Below are 8,203 nucleotides of genomic sequence, written 5' to 3' on the forward strand. Positions count from 1 at the left end.
TTAATCTTTGGCAGTGCAAACCCTCCTGGCATGGGGAGTCTCTGGAGAAGATGACTTGTTTTCTGCCAAGAGAGCCTTGCAGGTGGCAGCTTGGCCAGAGGCTCCCCGGGCAGGCTGGCTGGGAACCTGCTGTTGACTCTCACAGCGACCCGTATCTGGGGCAGGCCGAATGCCAGCCAGGAAGGACGGGGGACCTGTGCCCTGGAAGTTGAAGTGCCCTGCGGGGGCAGAGGGCAGTCAATGGGCCCTGAAGGAACACTGGCCTTGGGCACACAGGAGGGGCAGCTTGCTGGGCACCTGCTTGCCTCTCACCCAAAGGGTGACCAAGGGCAGACTTCAGGAATGGGGGGGGTGGGCTCTATGTCTCCTCCCAGGCCAGCAGAAGGAAAATCCGCCTCTCAACACAAGCGAGGAACGTGGGCGCGTGGGGGGAGGCGGTCAGTGTGCAACCCGGCAGCGCTGAGTCTCACCTTTCTGGTCAGAAGACTGGATGTCGCCCCTGCAGGCCGGATGGTGGGTTTGACCTCGTGTGTGCTTCTGTGTCTCATGCTGCCCCCCCCCCGATCTTCAGGGAATGAGACTCCAGTCTGAATGTCTGGAACCCTCTTTGAGGCTTCTTCAACAGCACGAAGTCCATAAAACTCAGTTTGAAACACACCGTGCGAGACTCCGTTTGAGAGGGAGAGGGGAACGGGTGTTGCGTTGCTCATGCTCCGCCTCTTTTTCTCCTCGGAGCCCCTCTTCAGCCTTCCAGGCTGTGGAGGTAGCCATGCAGCTGCCCGGAGTTTGGGAGAGGTTGGACCAGGGAGCGCCACTGCCAGAGCCCTGGGCAGAGTGCCAGGAGAGGGAGGATGGCTGTGGACGAAGACTGGGTGGAGGAGGCCGCTTTAAGACAGAGTGTGTGAATAAAGGACTTGTTGGCTTGTGGGCATCTTGGGAGGAGCGAGATGCTCAGCCAGATCACTTTTCTTGCTTGCAACCTTTTTCTGGGGTCCAGCCGTTGCCTTGCTCAGCAGAGGGAGGCGAGCAAATGGCCCCCAGCTTTCCTGCATTGGGGAGTGGGGTTGTGGGCACGGCACAGTACACCCTGGCTAGTGGAGGGATGTGTGCCAGCACCTCTGGCCTGTTTGCTGGGCCGTCGGGCTTCGAGCTGGGGAGCGGGCCAGCCATGAGCATTGCCTTGGCATGCATTGCCCTGCCTGTGCCAAAAGGGCCTGGGCTTGTCCGGAGATGCGATGGAGCCAAGCAGTGTGGTGAGAGATGTCAGCACTTGACAAATCGCCACAGCCAGAAAACTGCACGGAAATTTCCTTTAGATGAAGGAGGCCAGCGCCAGATGGGACAAGAGGCTAAAAATAGTCAGGAATGCGCTCTCCTGCCAGGGGCTGCCATGGCAGGAATCCCACGTGGGTCTCAGTGATCCTGCCCACCAACTGTTGGCTACCTGGGGACAGGTGGGAGGGAATAACTTGCATCCAAAGCTCCTTGACTTCATAAATTTATGAGCTCCTTGACTTCATAAATTCAGAGGTTCCAGCTGGGATTGTGGGAGATGATGATTCTGCTGTGCGGAATCCAAAGGTCCTGGGATCCGCCTCTGGAATGGGAGGCCAAGGATTAGTGTCTTGGAAGGTGCTCGAAGGGGGGTGCTGAGTCCTGCCCAGGAGGGAATGGGGCTGAGGCAGGATGGGGACTCTGCATGCAGCCTGGACGGGAGGGCAGCCAGGGTCTCCGGCGCGGGAGGCTGATGCTGCTCAAAGGGAGGCCTGTGCTGAGTGAGATGCATCATCTCGGCTTTCAAAGAGGTTCTTGTGCTTCGCGGTGGCCGAAGGGACCCGGAGTCCATGAAGGCACGGGGGGGGGGGGGATCCTGGGCAGCCAGGGAAGTTTGGGGCAGCTTGAGGGCAGCTTCTCCCCCTTCCAGCCCAGCCAACATCATTGGTGGTTGGGGGAAGATGGAAGGCAAGCCCAGTTGTCTTGAGCTTCTGGAGGAGAGGTGGGATAGAAGCCATCCCTGCCTTCTGCAGGATGCTCTCCCCCCCCCCCCCCCGCCCTCCTGCGGGTGCTCCATTCCATGGTATGCCTGGGCTAGGCTGAACCAAAGCCACAGATTGGTCCTCAGACAGACAGACAGACTTTTCTTCCTTTTGGGATCTGGGTGGAGGGCACATTTTAAGGTCTGTGTGTGTTAGGAACTGGAGGAGCCCCAACCCCAAAAGGTTTGGAAGATGGGGGAGTCAAGCCATTAATGCCCCCCCCAGCAACTGGCATGCAGCAGAGCACTTATGCAACCCCCAGCATCTCAGGGGAGGGGCCCTTTTACTGTTCCACCTGCCCCCCCCCGGGCTGCTCAGCATCCTCTCCCATCCTAGGGCCCATCAATGCCAACCTCCTTGAACTGGCAAGATCAGCTAAATGCCACCATCCTGCTGACAAAGAGGAAAAGGTGGGGCTGATTAGGTAAAGGTAAAGGTTTCCCTTGACATTAAGTCCAGTCGTGTCCGACTCTAGGGGGCGGTGCTCATCTCCATTTCAAAGCTGAAGAGCCGGCGTTTGTCCGTAGACACTTCCGTGGTCATGTGGCTGGCATGACTACACGGAATGCCGTTACCTGCCCGCCGAAGCGGTACCTATTAATCTACTCACATTTGCATGTTTTCAAACTGCTAGGTTGGCAGGAGCTGGGACTAGCAACGGGAGCTCACCCCGTCACACAGATTCAAACCGCCGACCTTCTGATCGGCAAGCTCAGCAGCTCAGCAGTTTAACCCGCAGCGCCACCGCGTCCCTTGGGGCTGATTACACCTCGCCAATGAACTAATACCACCCCCAAATTAGGAAATCTGGCCTGGCTTGAAGATGCAGATTAACAGCTGCGTAGCCATCTCTCTGGCAGTACATGTGCTGTTAAGACCATCTGAATGCTGGAATAGGATTTTCATGGCATTGCACACACCCCAGTTCATGCGGCTGAAGTTAAGTCACCCGCATGCCTCTCCCAAGACATGCCAGGGGATACTGTCCAGGAGCCTTTGACTTCTGGCCCAGCTCCACGATGCCACATTTGGGCTATCTGATGGTATCATGTAATTTGGTAATGTATGTTAGCCATCTAGGGAGAGGTCTCCTCCTCCGCTCTGGGGCCAGGAGTCGCCCAAACTCGGTGGGAGGTGGGCGACGCAGCCAGAGTAGCCGGCGTCCAGAGGTGGAACTGACTGCCCTAACCCTAACCCAGTGCTGGCCCCTGCAGGAGTGGCGGCCAGAGGCGGCGAAGGGCCTGATCCATAACAAGAAGACTCCAGGTTTAGATCTCCACCGAAGAACAGGTCTGAAGGCTTGCTAGCTAGAAAAGCACAAGGTCCGCACAGCCAACCCACCCTTGGTCCCTTCCCTGAGACGTCTGACAATGAACCAAGCTGGTCTTCAGACTTAATCAAAAAGTTTTATTGTAAACTGCCCAGAGTCCCTGTTGGGAGATGGGCAGCGATCAATTTGATTAATAATAAATAAATAAAACATTTAATAAATAAAAAATAAATAAATAAGCTATTCCAACAAGGTCAAAGCACCACAATGTAGCAGTAACCCTTTAATTCCATCTCAAGAGAAACCTTGGGGGATAAGCTGGGCTTAAAGCCTCCCCCCTGGAAAGACTTGCTCCTGCGTACTTGCGACAAATAAACATGGATACACCAGTTAAGATGCAACCTTTGGGGCGTATTGCAATATCCTAACCCAGGATGGCACCCAGTCTGGTGGAGTGTAAGCCCTTTCCGTGTTCAACCTCCAAATAAACTTCTACGTTAGTTTTCAAGGATCTCTCCCCCCCCCCCCCGCCACAAGTTTGCCTCACCACCTCTATGCAGACGCCTCTGTGCAGATCTCTTGTCCAAGAGTCATGGGGAGAGCAGCATCTGGCAGCAGGAATCTCATTAATTACCAGAAGACGAAGATTGCAGTGTTGGCCCCAAGATGAACAATTGGAACTTCCACGTTCAGTGCTTCAAAAATCTGCCTCGGATAAGCAGAGTTCCCAACTAAAAATGTGGTGCGGACAATTCACGGAGGGCCTCCCGGTGGTTCTGTGTGGAAGGAGGCTGTTTTGAGCCGGCTGCTACCAGATTAATAAAGGTGGCATCACGGGCTCAGCAACTGCATGGAGCCCAACAAATTCCCAAGGGTGTTGGCAACTGGGAGTCCACAGTGGGGGCTTATACCAGCCCCGCTTAATTTTGTAATTTTTGCTAATGCTGAATGTTTGTCCCAATAAGGCTCTTGGGCGAATTCCATTCAGCCGGAGTTGCTGGCTAAGCAGCGGCCCACGTCCCGTCTCCGGAGGGCTTGCTGTCTCTGCCTTCTTAGGCAGGAAGGCCTGGATGTGGCACGGCAAATGAGTTGGACTGAGCTCTTCACAGCCTCAGGTCCCAGGAGGAGAGTCCAGAGCGGAGTCTGCAGCCGGCCAGGTCCCTCTTCGCTTTGGAATTAGCACTCCTCCATCCGCTATGCAGGAAGGCAGACTGAATAGGACACCCTCCAAGGAACACTCTTGCCCACGTCACCAAAACAGCCAGGCGTGTCCTGCTGTGCCACAAATATTCTAGGTATTGACCCAGTAAACTTGTTAGCGAATGCCCTGGCCCCTAGTTGAGTTTTTGCTCAGCCTGTTGGTTGTTGGCAAACAGCCAGCTGCAGCCACCAGGGAGGAAGACTGTGCGGCGCCTGCCCACGCGGTGGTGCTGCCCAAGAGAAAAAAGGGTACCCGGCACAGCAGGTGTCCTGCTCTCCACACACCTATTTCTATGTGGTCACGTTTTTGTTATGCATTGTTTATTGTTTTATGGTCTGGACATTCTAATTCTTGCAGGCTATGTTAACCTGCCAGCCTCTGGCCACAATAAAATGCTCGTTCATCATTCATGCGGTTCCCTCACCCCACTGAAGAAATTAGCAGAAGATTCTTTGGGGCATTTTGGAATTTGGTAGTTCCCAAGTCCCTACTGGTGCAAAACTTGTAAAAGGAAAAAAAAGGGGGGGAGGGCAAAAGGTTAAATAGAGTTGTCCAAAGCCAGTTAAGAGGTAAAGACAGCCTTGATGGGGCATGACTCCTTGGGCACCTGCAAGGAGAAGCGGGCGGTGGGAGAAGCAAGGAAGTGGCCGGCACAGCCTGTGTCTGGCTGTTCTCCTGTGGCTCTGCTGTCCAGTCCCAACCAGCTCCAATCCTGCTTCGTTTGGCAGACCCTTCATTTCACTCGGCACAGAAGCTCATCCAGCATCCTCCTTTTCAGTAGAAACAAGTATTTCGCCAGAGGCAACAGCTTCCAGTCCTGGGGCCGGGGGTGTTTCCTGTGCCGAGTTTTGGGGCTGAATGATTGTCCCCCTCTTTGCGGGGAGTTTTGGGCAAAGGCAGAGCCAGGAACTAACTTTAGGCTGGTGACGCCTAAGCTAGCTTTGCCATGGAACGAAGGCTCCTTTCGGGTCCATCATGCAACGCCCCCTCGTGGCAGAGGAGAGAAATAGCTTGCAACTAAAGTGGGAAGGCAAAGTTGGGGGACCTGCGTGGAGCGCATGGCAGCTGCTTCTGGCACATCCTCATCGTCCGCCTAGAATGAGGTATGGCGGGAGCAAGGGAGCCTGGGACAGCCCAGGAGAGCCACAGCAGCCCCCAGCTCACCCCTGCCTGAGAGAAGCCAGGGGGAGGAAAAACAGGAGAGAGGAGGGCGCAAGCCGCCCCTTGGCTCCTGGCACAGGACAGCGGAGCCCAGCTGGGAGGGACCACAACCCCGTGCCTCCCCCACCCCGCCATGATGGCTATGGCTGTGCTTTCCGAGGTGGGGGCTGCTGTCTAGTGGACCCCAAGGGCACTGGGTCGGGCAGGCGACTCCCTTCAGCCACGGCCAAGCGTGCAGCTGCCCCTGACTCAGTGGCTGGCTCATGTCTGCCTTATGCCAGCAGCAGGGAGACACGCCTGCCCCCAGCAGCAGCTTGCAAGTCCGTGTTCCAGACCTGCAGCAGACACTGCGGGTCCGACCAGTAGAAGAGGACTCTGCCCTGCAGGTTCTGTTGACCTGGGAAGGGCACAGTCCCCAGATGCACCCCCAAACCTGCTGCTTGGAGGTCCGATCCAGCACGCCTGCCTCTGGCCGCCCTCTAAACTTGCCTCTGGCCGCCCTCTAAACTTGCCTAAAGCAGCCGAACCTGGTAATTATGCCGAGAATCAAGACCTGCCAAGTGGTGGCACATGGGCTTTGCACACAAACAGCCCCAGGCAGCCTGTCCAGTTGAAAGTGCCCCAGGATGCAAACCCGCCCCCCATGACAGGCCTCAGGGTGACCTCATGGGCTTGGCAAGAGTTGATCTCCAATTTAAGAGCCTCTGTCCAGCTGAAGGCACCTGATCCCCTCCTTCCAGCATTGTTCCTTAGTGGAAGGACTCCCAAGTCACTGAAGGTTAATTTGCTTTCTCAGGTTGATCTCTCTCAACCCTAAAGACCTGCAGCTGCTTAAGACTTCCGTCCAGCAAAGTTCCCAAGCGTCTGGGAGTGGGACACACACCCCTTCTGTTTTTACAATGCTTTTATTTGGGGGGAGGGGATTGCCAGAACCATGCTAAATTTGAACAGATTTAGGCAGCAGCATTGGGGTTCTGTTTGTCGAGCTGACGGCAATCATTTTCCTCACACGTGGGGTAAATTTTCCTTGCGGTGCAGCAGCACTGCTGGGCTGACCTGTAGACAAGCCGTGAACGTCCCACTACCAGGATCACGACAGCCTTCGTGTGGCTTGGCTAGAGGTGAGCAGGGGGTTGGACTAGATGACCTCTAAGGTTCCTTCCAACCCTAGGATCCTATGAGCAGACTCGCCAGCCTTTCAACATGTTGCCAGATCTCCGCCTGAGGGAGGGGGAGCCCAGTGCCCCCTCCGTACTGCGGCTGAATCACAATTTGCAGCCCCTTGACTCAGCATTCCTCAACCTGTGAGTTGAACCCCGCAGTCCTGACCCAGATTTAGCCGGCACCCTCTGCTCCAGGGCAAGAAGCGGGCGCCCCTGCCCCCCCCCCCCCGCCCCACCAGGCTCCTCTCCCTGGTCCTTGGCCACAGTGCTGGGTTTGTGCCTGCTCTTGCTTTCCTCTGCTACCCTCCCCTCGAAGGCAAATATTCTCTGCCCCCACCTGCCCACTGCATCTGAAGCTTCTGCAGCTCCGCAGCTGGATCCCACCTACCAGATTACGGCGGTTCCCTTTTCTCTCGCCAGCACATTCGGAGCCAAGGGAAGAAATAGAAGCAGCCCCAGTAGATCCTGGAAAAGAGATGGGTGGGGGGGAGGCAGCTCCACCACCCACCACCCCGTGGTGAGAAAGCCAAGGTGGGGGGTGGGAGGGCACGGGACCGTCCTGCGCCCTCAGAAAAAGGCACTGGTCTGCTTTGCTGGGCCACGGGCTGCCGGTAGTCCTGGGCCCCTGCGACCAGGGGCCTCTGCAGGGGGCAGTCCAAAATGTCCAGCCAGCAGTGGCAACGGTGCCAGCTGCGGGCCTCCCCGCGACAAGCAGAGCTTTGAGACGGCCAGGGAGAGCCTGGCCCTGGCTACCAGAAGGAGGGCTCCGCAGAGCGGGCCCGGCTCTTTCCGCAAGCAGCGCTGGAGCCCTCTGTTCCCCTCCTGTCCCCTGGACGCAGCCCTGCCCCCCAACATCGCTCACCCTCGGCGGCGGGGCGGGGGGAGAGCCAGGACCGGAAGACACCCGCCGCCCCAGGCCCGCTGGCAGGCGGCTGACCTCTGCCGCCAAGGCCGGTCCGGGGGCTGCGGGGCGGGGGGGGGGGCGGGCCGGGCCGGTACTCACTCCTCGTGGGCTGACTCGGATTCGAAGTCCAGACTCCAGCCGCCCGGCTGCAGCCGCTCCTTGCGCTCAAGCCCGACGCCCTCCTGCCCAAGAAACACGGCGTTCCTGGCCGGCCGGCCGCGCGGGGAGGAGGGGGAGCGTCCCACACCCGCCCGGGGCTTCCACTGCCACTTCCCGGCCAAGTCCTTGGGTCGGAGCTGCCTTGGCTGAGTCTGCCCCCCGCCTGCCTCCTGCCCTTTGCTCGGCTGCTCCAAACCTCTGTCCCCTGGGCGGGGAGGGGGCGCAGTACCCCCCCCCCTCCGTTCAGGAGTATTCCGCGTGGGAGCCACCCGCCTGCCACCCCCAGCTGCTCCGCCGTCGCAGCCCTCG

General features: G+C 57.7%; 1 long non-coding RNA gene across 1 annotated transcript; it reads right to left on the reverse strand.

Annotated features, from left to right (window-relative positions):
* Positions 1–6,677: 6,677 nt before the first annotated feature.
* LOC134488805 (uncharacterized) lies at positions 6,678–7,909 on the reverse strand. The gene is made up of 3 exons (XR_010067052.1): positions 7,835–7,909; positions 7,220–7,296; positions 6,678–6,783 (listed from the first exon to the last, which is right to left on the reverse strand). It is a non-coding gene; the product is annotated as an uncharacterized LOC134488805 (long non-coding RNA).
* Positions 7,910–8,203: the final 294 nt, after the last annotated feature.

The sequence above is a fragment of the Candoia aspera genome, chromosome 2, assembly GCF_035149785.1.
Source record: "Candoia aspera isolate rCanAsp1 chromosome 2, rCanAsp1.hap2, whole genome shotgun sequence".
Classification (NCBI taxonomy): Eukaryota; Metazoa; Chordata; class Lepidosauria; order Squamata; family Boidae; genus Candoia; species Candoia aspera.